Genomic DNA, 12,521 nt, shown 5'->3' with positions numbered 1-12,521 from the left:
ATAGAGCATCGAGTAAGGCTACTGAAGGAAATATCACCAGTTTCCTCTGGGCATTCTTTTTACATTCAGTGGACCAGAACTTTGTCACAGGATAGCGGTTACCTGCTGCCTTGCTCCTATTAAATTAAATTAGTTGATTGGAATATTTCCACTTCTTCTCTGTAAAAATAATAAAGCAGTGTAAAAATCTGTGGATTAATCACTTACATTTGGAATTTTCAGAAGTGTATCTACCCGTAAATGCACCCAGATAAGAAACTATTGCAGCTAATGTTTGTTCTTCTGAACATTCTGCTGAGTACTATTTTTAAAAATACAAAGGAAATCAGAGTGATTTATAACTCCTTGGTAAACTGGGTATATAGTTACTTCAGTTTTATATATACATGTACTATAAAAATGTTAACATTGATTCACACATGGTAGTTATGGCACAGACATTACATCAGGAGCACTTAGGTTCCACAGACAGTGAAACCTAGTGAAATGTGGGAAAGTCGGACATGACTGGAGGAAAGATGTTTGGAGATTGCCTTCTGGTTAACAATCTGTGGCAGTTCACTTTCAGGTCTTGAACACAAAAGGCAAAAGAATCCTGCTTAAAAGTAACGTTGGGTGTCCAAACTTCCTGCTTGTTCTGTATCAGTTATCTGTTAAGTAGACGACAGACGCATATACTGTTCACTAAATCAGTTCTTTCAAATGACCACTTATAAAGTGGGAGGATTAAGGTTGCTCAAAAAGGTTGACTTTGCTGCAATATAGACAACAGAGCCAATATATCATAATGGTGATTTCAGCCCAGCCACTCACACAGCTAACGTACATACCTACTGTAGGGAAAAGTTCCAGCACTCTATGTTTTGACAGAAATCAAGTACACACTCATACAACAAAGATCATTTTCATGAACATCAATGCTGTTTGACCTTTGACCTATGCAACAGTCCCCTCTCTCTTCATCATGTAGATTATTCAACCCAGAAGCAGCATTGAACAGGGGTTCTGAGCCAGTGCGGAGAGGCATACTGACTAAACCCCTCTAATCACATTACATTTCCACTCAAAAACTATCCAAGTCTTGGGGAGCCACAACCAACCCAGAGAGCTTCTGTCTCATGCTCCTTCTCTGGCTAAGTCTTTCTGATTTTAGTAAGGGAAGTCAAGCATAGATGAAGACAGTTCATATTATGCTATGTGCACTAAGTAAAAGAAAGACTTACTGAACCAGCATTCCTATGGTTAGAGTAAAAATCTCCTCTCGCTGTGGCTCTCCATTGCACATATTGCACTCATTTCATATGTGAAACTTCCCTTGACATCAGTGGGAGTTCCACATATGGAACAACTGCAAAATCTGCCATAGAGATTCACTCACAGTAACAGTCCTGAAGATTATTTTAAGGGATATTCCCTTTCAGATTTAAGTCCAGTCTACACTAGAAAAACAACCTATTGATGACAATCATTGTCAACAGACAGTCAGGATTAACCACTGTTACATTCAGATATGTGGACATCATTGCTTCATTTTATGCTTTGCATAATTAACTTTATGTTTTTGATGGATGCATGACTGACAGTCTCCAGCATTTTTACATTCAGTTCTAGTTTATGGGACAAATTCTCCTCATGTGCAGGGCTCCCTTTATAGAAAATGAAATTGCAGAGTGAATAGCATGAAAAGTTTTCTAAGGGAGTAAGTATCAGAATGTGGAAATATCTCCCAATTGATCTCCATATAGTTATTGGTCTTAATTTTAGCCATGAACAAAATGAACAAGCTCTAATGAAGAGAAAAAGAAAGAGAAGTTTTTCCATGGTCATTTTCTACAGTTCCACAATTCTTGGCTCTTGGAGTTCCTGAATTTTGCGTGTAGCACCAATGATCTGAAGCTTCAAATAGCATAGATCCTGAAGGCAGAAATCATAATCATTATAAATATGAGATATCATACTTACTATAATAATACATGCAATAAACATTTCAATTGTTATATAGAAAATATATATAATGATGCTCATGATGCTTCTATCCTGTGCAGAGAGAACTAAGGTTTAAGTCACATGAAGTAAACCTTCATGGAAGATAGGTTCCTGTGAAGAATTGGGAAAGGTTCCTACATCATAGGAAGATTAATCTCTGGCTAGTGTTCATTTTTACACTTTGATTTGACACTAAAATTAATATTCTCTAGCAGTTATCTGTGTCTCGATTTTGGGCACATAGAAGCAGAAGCCGCCTGCTAAAAGGAAGAATTGTGGAGTTCTAAGCTCTTCGTTTTACAGAAAGAAAAGGAGCACTTGTGGCACCTTAGAGACTAACCAATTTATTTGAACATAAGCTTTCATGAGCTACAGCTCACTTCATCAGATGCATACTGTGGAAAGTATAGAAGATCTTTTTATACACACAAAGCATGAAAAAATGGGTGTTTACCACTACAAAAGGTCTTCTCTCCCCCCAACCCACTCTCCTGCTGGTAATAGCTTATCTAAAGTGATCACTCTCCTTACAATGTGTACGATAATCAAGGTGGGCCATTTCCAGCACAAATCCAGGGTTTAACAAGAACGTCTGAGGAGCGGGGGGTAGGAAAAAACCAGGGGAAATAGGTTACCCTGCATAATGACTTAGCCACTCCCAGTCTCTATTCAAGCCTAAGTTAACTGTATCCAATTTGCAAATGAATTCCAATTCAACAGTCTCTCGCTGGAGTCTGGTTTTGAAGTTTTTTTCTTGTAATATCGCAACTTTCATGTCTGTAATCGCGTGACCAGAGAGATTGAAGTGTTCTCCAACTGGTTTATGAATGTTATGGGTATAGGGTGGTGTTTATGTGACCATTGTTTATTAGCACTGTAATGTCCAGGAAGTGGATCTCTTTTGTGGACTGGACCAGGCTGAAGTTGATGGTGGGATGGAAATTGTTGAAATCATGGTGGAATTCCTCAAGGGCTTCTTTTCCATGGGTCCAGATGATGAAGATGTCATCAATATAGCGCAAGTAGAGTAGGGGCATTAGGGGACGAGAGCTGAGAAAGTGTTGTTCTAAGTCAGCCATAAAAATGTTGGCATACTGTGGGGCCATGCGGGTACCCATAGCAGTGCTGCTGATTTGAAGGTATACATTGTCCCCAAATGTGAAATAGTTATGGATAAGGACAAAGTCACAAAGTTCAGCCACCAGGTTAGCCGTGACATTATCGGGGATAGTGTTCTTGACGGCTTGTAGTCCATCTTTGTGTGGAATGTTGGTGTAGAGGGCTTCTACATCCACAGTGGCCAGGATGGTGTTATCAGGAAGATCACCGATGGATTGTAGTTTCCTCAGGAAGTCAGTGGTGTCTCGAAGGTAGCTGGGAGTGCTGGTAGCGTAGGGCCTGAGGAGGGAGTCTACATAGCCAGACAATCCTGCTGTCAGGGTGCCAATGCCTGAGATGATGGGGCGCCCAGGATTTCCACGTTTATGGATCTTGGGTAGTAGATAGAATATCCCAGGTCGGGGTTCCAGGGATGTGTCTGTGCGGATTTGATCTTGTGCAATCTTGATCTTGATCATTTGCAAATTGGATACAATTAACTTAGGCTTGAATAGAGACTGGGAGTGGCTAAGTTATTATGCAAGGTAACCTATTTCCCCTGGTTTTTTCCTACCCCCACCCCCTTCCTCGGACGTTCTTGTTAAACCCTGGATTTGTGCTGGAAATGGCCCACCTTGATTATCATACACATTGTAAGGAGAGTGATCACGTTAGATAAGCTATTACCAGCAGGAGAGTGGGGTGGGGGGAGAGAAAACCTTTTGTAGTGGTAAACACCCATTTTTTCATGCTTTGTGTGTATAAAAAGATCTTCTATACTTTCCACAGTATGCATCCGATGAAGTGAGCTGTAGCTCACGAAAGCTTATGTTCAAATAAATTGGTTAGTCTCTAAGGTGCCACAAGTACTCCTTTTCTTTTTGCGAACACAGACTAACACGGCTGTTACTCTGAAACCTCTCTTTGTTTTAGGCATTCTGTGAGGAAACAATTCTACTCTAGTTATTGTCTAGTATTTGAGTTCAGTGTTGGCAAACTGGTCCCTACATGTCTTTGAGGCATATGGAAATTGATGATGAAAGTGTCTAGTGTAACTAGAAGTATAATTTGATGAAAACTGAAGCAGTGAACTGTGAGAAATTGCTAAATCAGTGTCATCAAACAGTGCTTGAAAAATAATGAAACAGAAATACTACCAGTACATGAGAAACGCAGGGCAAGAGCTGTGCAACCACATAGTAAACTAAAAAATTAAGGGAATGTAGCTGATCATTTTTTTATTGTTATTTTTGAAACCAACACCTAAAAATACAACAAAAATACTGTCCACATTCTCATTAGGTAGACAGTGACATCATGTCTCCTCTAAACTGTTGAGACCTACAGCTTGGCACAGGCTTTTCACAAGGAATGTCACGTTTGGTCCTGGCGCTGTAGCCTGTCTATGCTAGTCATGTGCCTACTCAGAACACTTTGCAGTGGCCAATGTAAATCCTGGCTATAGCTCAAGTCCTCTCGGGAACAGAAAGACCAAAACAGAACATATATTACATGATTTAAAGTAATAATTTACTAAGAGAGAAAGAATGTAACCTCAGAAGTAAGATGGCACAAATTGCCTAAAAGTTAGCAATTCATGAAGAAGTTAAGGGACTTCATAAGGATAACTTGAAGACTACGCTGAGGAGATCCTGATATTCCTACATCTGAATGAAATCAAAACACCTAAACTATATATAAAATTGAAAAAAAAAGACATTCTGATTTTTTTGTTTGTATTTCTGTTTTTTGTTTTGTTTTTTTAGTGCTCAACTATGTCACTAAGCTCACTACAATTACTGATGTTCAAAATAGCCAATGATTCTGTTCAGATTTATCCATGTTTTGAGCTGGCAACATGCCTAGGTACAATCCAGGGCTGTAAGCCTGTATTTTCAAAGATATGCCAGAAAATTTATACCAAAAGATCACAGGGAGACAGAGACAGCTGGAAAAATTGGAGCTGGGGCTCCGATTTTCATGCCAGCGTTACACCTAATGCAAAGGGAATGCAGATGATATACTGCGAGCTATGTATGTTATTCCTGCTGCCATTTAGCAGCATACTCTCAGAGCTGAACAATAGTCAGGAAGTAATGGGGTGGGGGGAGAAAACGCTAGAGTAGGTTAAAAATTAATATCCAGAGTTTGATTAAAACTGCACCAAGATTTTATTCATGTACGAAAGAAAAATACTAATATCGAAGTAAACATTTACAATACTTAGCACTCTTTTCTTTTCATTACCATTTCAAAGCACTGTATAAACATTAATTACTCCCCGCAATACCAATTTGAGGTGTAGACAGACAGTATGAATTAAAGAAGATTTGTAAGTGGTTAAACAAAAAATGCCACAAGCAAGTTTTGTACTGTATTTTAAAGTTCCATTTGAGAAATTTCACCACACAGTTTTATATAAAATAATTGTCAATGGGCCCAAGTACAATTTGTGTTAATAAACAGCTTGAAGATTTCTTCCTACAAAAGCGTGGAAAGATAGGAGGCTTATTAGAAAAAAGAATGAGTGGAATCTTGAGAGGATTTCCAGGCAATACATACAGGCTTCTAAAAGCAATCCAGGCATGAGTTCCTGGGCTTTTGATGTCATCTTTACAAGGGAGGAAATCTCAAAACCAAGGTGTTAAAAGTCATTTTTTCTCTGCCAATTCACTGTTCAGACCGAACTCTGAATTTCAGGAACCTTTCTGTATAATTTTGTTTTTCAGGCATATTGACCCCATAGATCATATTTAATAGTGTTATTACTGAGAATTCAAAACAATGCTCTCATTGTAAAATCTGCCATCCCAAGCAGAAGCAGTCTATAAAAATCAAGATCATTTAGAATTTTACCGAGGTATCTTGGAGTTTGTCTAGCATTCATGTTGATTCCAGTTTTGCACATGCCATAGTCTTAAGACAGTGGCTGAGAGAAGCAGAACCACACTGTCTCTTTGTAACACCCCAGTAGTCACAAGGAACTGTCCATTGAGATGTCTGTCACTGAACACAGTGGTCTGGAAAGCCTCTCACCTATGGAAAAAAGAGAAGAGAGTGAGAATAAAATAAAGAGAGTAGGCAAAAATGAGAGTGAAAACGGTAAGGAAGGAGGCAAAGAAAAAAAATTAGAGCTGGGCTGAAGAGCAATGATAGGATCCAGATTCAGATCACAACTTTAAGCATATGTAGAGGTGTTTGCATTTTGGATTTTAGCTTGGGCCCATTTTACACACAGGCCAAAACTGTAATGTTTGGAGCCAAATCCAGATCCAAATTGTCCCAGAGTTTGAGGTGGAGACTGGTATCCAGGCTCCAACTGGTTTCAGAGTAACAGCCGTGTTAGTCTGTATTCGCAAAAAGAAAAGGAGTACTTGTGGCACCTTAGAGACTAACCAATTTATTTGAGCATAAGCTTTCGTGAGCTACAGCTCACTTCATCGGATGCATACTGTGGAAACTGCAGAAGACATTATATACACAGAGACCATGAAACAATACCTCCTCCCACCCCACTCTCCTGCTGGTAATAGCTTATCTAAAGTGATCACTCTCCTTACAATGTGTATGATAATCAAGTTGGGCCATTTCCAGCACAAATCCAGGTTTTCTCACCCTCCACCCCAGATTGGACTTCTACATAGAGTGCTTCCGCCGACGTGCATGGGCTGAAATTGTGGAAAAGCAGCATCACTTGCCCCATAACCTCAGCCGTGCAGAACACAATGCCATCCACAGCCTCAGAAACAACTCTGACATCATAATCAAAAAGGCTGACAAAGGAGGTGCTGTTGTCATCATGAATAGGTCGGAATATGAACAAGAGGCTGCTCGGCAGCTCTCCAACACCACTTTCTACAAGCCATTACCCTCTGATCCCACTGAGAGTTACCAAAAGCAACTACAGCATTTGCTCAAGAAACTTCCTGAAAAAGCACAAGATCAAATCCGCACAGATACATCCCTGGAACCCCGACCTGGGATATTCTATCTACTACCCAAGATCCATAAACGTGGAAATCCTGGGCACCCCATCATCTCAGGCATTGGCACCCTGACAGCAGGATTGTCTGGCTACGTAGACTCCCTCCTCAGGCCCTACGCTACCAGCACTCCCAGCTACCTTCGAGACACCACTGACTTCCTGAGGAAACTACAATCCATCGGTGATCTTCCTGATAACACCATCCTGGCCACTATGGATGTAGAAGCCCTCTACACCAACATTCCACACAAAGATGGACTACAAGCCGTCAAGAACACTATCCCCGATAATGTCACGGCTAACCTGGTGGCTGAACTTTGTGACTTTGTCCTTACCCATAACTATTTTACATTTGGGGACAATGTATACCTTCAGATCAGCGGCACTGCTATGAGTACCCGCATGGCCCCACAGTATGCCAACATTTTTATGGCTGATTTAGAACAACGCTTCCTCAGCTCTCGTCCCCTAACGCCCCTACTCTACTTGCGCTATATTGATGACATCTTCATCATCTGGACCCATGGAAAAGAAGCCCTTGAGGAATTCCACCATGATTTCAACAATTTCCATCCCACCATCAACTTCAGCCTGGTCCAGTCCACACAAGAGATCCACTTCCTGGACATTACAGTGCTAATAAACGATGGTCACATAAACACCACCCTATACCGGAAACCTACTGACTGCTATTCCTACCTACATGCCTCCAGCTTTCACCCTGACCACACCACACGATCCATCGTCTACAGCCAAGCTCTGCGATACAACCGCATTTGCTCCAACCCCTCAGACAGAGACAAACACCTACAAGATCTCTATCAAGCATTCTTACAACTACAATACCCACCTGCGGAAGTGAAGAAACAGATTGATAGAGCCAGAAGAGTTCCCAGAAGTCACCTACTACAGGACAGGCCTAACAAAGAAAATAACAGAACGCCACTAGCCGTCACCTTCAGCCTCCAACTAAAACCCCTCCAATGCATTATTAAGGATCTACAACCTATCCTGAAGGATGACCCAACACTCTCACAAATCCTGGGAGACAGGCCAATCCTTGCCTACAGACAGCCCCCCAACCTGAAGCAAATACTCACCAGCAACCACATACCACACAACAGAACCACTAACCCAGGAACCTATCCTTGCAACAAAGCCCGTTGCCAACTGTGCCCACATATCTATTCAGGGGACACCATCACAGGGCCTAATAACATCAGCCACACTATCAGAGGCTCGTTCACCTGCACATCCACCAATGTGATATATGCCATCATGTGCCAGCAATGCCCCTCTGCCATGTACATTGGTCAAACTGGACAGTCTGTACGTAAAAGAATAAATGGACACAAATCAGATGTCAAGAATTATAACATTCATAAACCAGTCGGAGAACACTTCAATCTCTCTGGTCACGCAATTACAGACATGAAGGTCGCTATCTTACAACAAAAAAACTTCAAATCCAGACTCCAGCGAGAAACTGCTGAATTGGAATTCATTTGCAAATTGGATACCATTAATTTAGGCTTAAATAGAGACTGGGAGTGGCTAAGTCATTATGCAAAGTAGCTTATTTCCCCTTGTTTTTTCCTACCCCCCCCCCGACGTTCTGGTTAAACTTGGATATATGCTGGAAATGGCCCACCTTGATTATCATACACATTGTAAGGAGAGTGGTCAGTTTGGATGAACTATTACCAGCAGGAGAGTAAGTTTGTGTGTGTGTGTGAGGGGCGGGGTGAGAAAACCTGGATTTGTGCTGGAAATGGCCCACCTTGATTATCATGCACATTGTAGGGAGAGTGGTCACTTTGGATAAGCTATTACCAGCAGGAGAGTGAGTTTGTGGGGGGGGGGCGGAGGGTGAGAAAACCTGGATTTGTGCTGGAAATGGCCCACCTTGATTATCATACACATTGTAAGGAGAGTGATCACTTTAGATAAGCTATTACCAGCAGGAGAGTGGGAGGAGGTATTGTTTCATGGTCTCTGTGTATATAAGGTCTTCTGCAGTTTCCACAGTATGCATCCGATGAAGTGAGCTGTAGCTCACGAAAAGCTTATGCTCAAATAAATTGGTTAGTCTCTAAGGTACCACAAGTACTCCTTTTCTTCAGGCTCCAACTGGAGCCTATCTTTAGAGGTAAGAGTGGAAAATAGATGCCGGATATATCTGTGGCTTGAAAATCATTTTCTTTACCACTGTGAACTAACTGCTGGCCTTCGAAAGCTTGTCTCTCTCACCAACAGAAGTTGGCCCAATAAAAGATATTACCTCACCCACCTGGTCTCTTTAGAAAAAAGTAACAATGTCAAATTAGGAAAAATCTTAGAGTGTATGTGTACCTTTGTCTCTTTGACCAGGGCCATATTTTACATTGTAGGGAGAGACGAGTCCCCTTCATCCCTCTTAACTCTGCAAGCAATATCTGTGCATTCCTCATGGCATTTCGTAGGACCTAAGATCCAGTTGTCACTGATATCACTAGAACTTGCAGATGCTGTTTTGCGTCTTCTCATCAGATGTAGAAATGTCTGTTCTGCACTGTATGTTGGGAACTTTTTCTTAAGCACACATTATTCTTAGCCATGTGCTGTATAAGCAACAAAGACATTTAAACCTACTATTCTATTTTTCATCCTGTTTGAATTAAATAATTTTTTTTATTCCCAGTTTATTAACATACAAAGTAAATTGTAAGCTGAAACTTGTCAGTACGATCAGAAAATGCAGCATTTAGTATGGCGGGGCAGGTTATCTCTTCATACTTGGGGTTTCTCTATCCCAAGTCAACAATCAGAACAAAAGAGAAATGAAGGACAAGATCACCACTATCAATCTAATATACTCTTTGCTAATTTTGATTCAGAATTTGGGAAGCTCCCTAGTAGGCCAAATACATGTTAGACATACTGTAAGACATTCTAAAACATGCATCTATCCTCTGCACTTTTGTGTCACTTTCTTTTGCACTAGGCTTGACAGTTCATCAGCTCAATATTGCCAAGCCCAAGAATTAAAAAATAATGAGACAGGCCCCCCAGAATCATGAGCTTGGCTTAAAAATCATGACATTTTAAAAACAAAAATAAAAATATTTTTATTTGCCTTCTGGTCTCAGAGCCAAGGACTTAACACAGTAGGCCCCAGCCCATCAATCAGATCTAAACAGAAGGACCTCTGCACCTATGTTCCACTGACTTAGATTCAACTGCAGCATTAGAACTATTGATAGAGAAGAACCCCTCCTGTTTTGGACTGTAATTCTTCTACACTAGTTAGTAATTTGAGTTCACAACTTTACTTTTGCATATGGCTCACAGAAAAAAATGTCACACATGAGTGCATAAGTACAATCTGGATTCAAACACAGAACTCATGGGAAAATATACTCCTGTCCTGTACAAGGAATGATCACATAGTCAACATCTGGAATTACACCCACCCTTATTTATATCAACATTACACCCCATCATTTTTTTTAAAAAATTGTTTATTCATTTATTGTTGGCAGTCTCTGAGAGCAACCAAATGGCAGTATGGCAAGGGTTTGCCAGATGTGGTATTCTATCTGGTTTGTCAGAACTGTCATGTTTTTTAAAGGAAAAACCTTTTAAATACAGAAACGAGAAAAGGAGACAGTGTAATCCAAAAAGGTATAGTATACCTGGTGAAGAGTATAAGAAGCTAAACATAATGCTGTTTAGATTAATAGGTCTTTTGCTTTAAGCTTTCGCTGTTCACATGGTGTTGATATCTCCCGTTCTCTACGCACACAGGGCTCTACTCAGCCCTGGCAGAAGTGTCACTTCTTCCAGTTGACTTCAATAGGACTGAAACCCTGTTATGCCAAGGATGAATTTGCTCCATGCTTTGTACTTTAGGAGCATCCTTTGTATTAAGTGATGCTGGTTTTGCCAAGATAAACAGTTAGAGATCAATCCTAGATTTTTTTTTCTCATTCCAAACTCCACTGACTTCAAATGCAATTTGGAGTGTGCAAGGAATGCAGGATCTGCTTCCCATATTTCAATGAATAAGATAGTAATCCAGGGCCAGACCCTGCTCCCAGCAGGAATTTTAACATAGAGTTAAATGGATGTAGGATTGAGCCTTAGGTTTACAAACCCACACCTATTATATTCTTTGGGCTGGACCTGGATGGATTTTCATTTACACTACAGTCCCTTTCCACTGACTTAAAGGGGGCATAAATGTAATTTGCTCCCAGTTTAGGGCTCCTTTACACTGCCAAATTGTTGTACAAAGGCAATCAGTCCCCTTCTGGGTTAATTATTGTTTCACCTGGGCTGCAATATTCTGTACAAATTCTCTTTTTACACATTTGTTGATGCTAAATTAAATGTTCACATCTGTGTGTTGAGGACACACTGCACAAGCCTCCTCGTGACTTATCCTGCCACTTTTGGAAGTAGTGCTGCTCTAGGTATTTTTGAAAGTCACTTTCACTTACCAATTTGGATGCCCAATCCTGTTTCACTTGATATCAAGGGAACCAGGACTGGATTCTCAGGAGAGGGCCTCCTTTACTAAGAATAGCTCATTGTTTTCTGTATGGAGAAAAAGACAACAACATAGAAATAGTCCCAAACATGTTATATTAATAAGGCTTTCATTTTCAATGCCATTTCTCAGTGTTCTTAATATTGTCTCTCATAGTATTTATTTGGCAGACATGTGTGACACATGCTACATTTTAAATATCCCTGCTAAAAATGAATATTAGAACATTCTATATTGCATTTTGCCTGTCAGAGGTCATCAGAAACTATATTTCAAGAAAACTGAAAGCAATAGATGTAGTTTGCCCAGTAGATTAATACTGAGCCATGAACTTTCATCCTCTGCAGCAAGATTTCCATCCAACTGACATAGAACTGACAGGCAGTAACACTCACAACCAGGGGAATCCAATTTAGAGGGAGTTCAAATGGTTTCAAGCTACTCATAGGTCACAGAGGTAAAGTATGCATAAGAGAGCTGGCTTTAATCAGAAGGTTTTCAGTAATGTCATACTAGAATGATGGACCACATTGAAAATGAGCTGGGTGTTAGACTTGAGAATTAAACCAAATATATTTAAATGTTCTCTGAATATACTCTAAGCATTTGCAGAGATTTCCACCGGATCATAGATTGCACTTTTCAGGACAATGGAGCAAGATACAGAACTCAGCCCTGAAATAAGTGAGTGCACTTCCCACTGAAATCAGTGCGGATTGTCACTGTTTATGCCAGTTTGGCCCCATATCTGTAATTGCATGGAAGCTGTTTTAGCAGATGGAAACAAAACAAAAACCAAGCACACACAACAAAGTTCCACCTCTATTGTGGCAGACAGTTTAAAACAAAAAAACAAAAAAACAGAGGACACTCAAAATTCTTCTCCGAAATGGAATGTGCATGCTTAGGAAAATTGGGAGG

The 12,521-nt window shown here is 40.4% G+C and overlaps 1 long non-coding RNA gene across 1 annotated transcript; it reads right to left on the bottom strand.

The window, feature by feature from the left end:
• Positions 1–1,785: 1,785 nt before the first annotated feature.
• Positions 1,786–11,647, bottom strand: LOC141990014 (uncharacterized). Its single transcript, XR_012640048.1, has 3 exons — positions 11,551–11,647; positions 5,941–6,120; positions 1,786–1,914 (listed from the first exon to the last, which is right to left on the bottom strand). It is a non-coding gene; the product is annotated as an uncharacterized LOC141990014 (long non-coding RNA).
• Between the last annotated feature and the right edge of the window lie 874 nt (positions 11,648–12,521).

This window comes from Natator depressus, chromosome 6 (assembly GCF_965152275.1).
Source record: "Natator depressus isolate rNatDep1 chromosome 6, rNatDep2.hap1, whole genome shotgun sequence".
NCBI lineage: Eukaryota > Metazoa > Chordata > Testudines > Cheloniidae > Natator > Natator depressus.
Note: the sequence above shows the minus strand (reverse complement) of the source record. Positions and strands in the feature narration are given on the sequence as shown.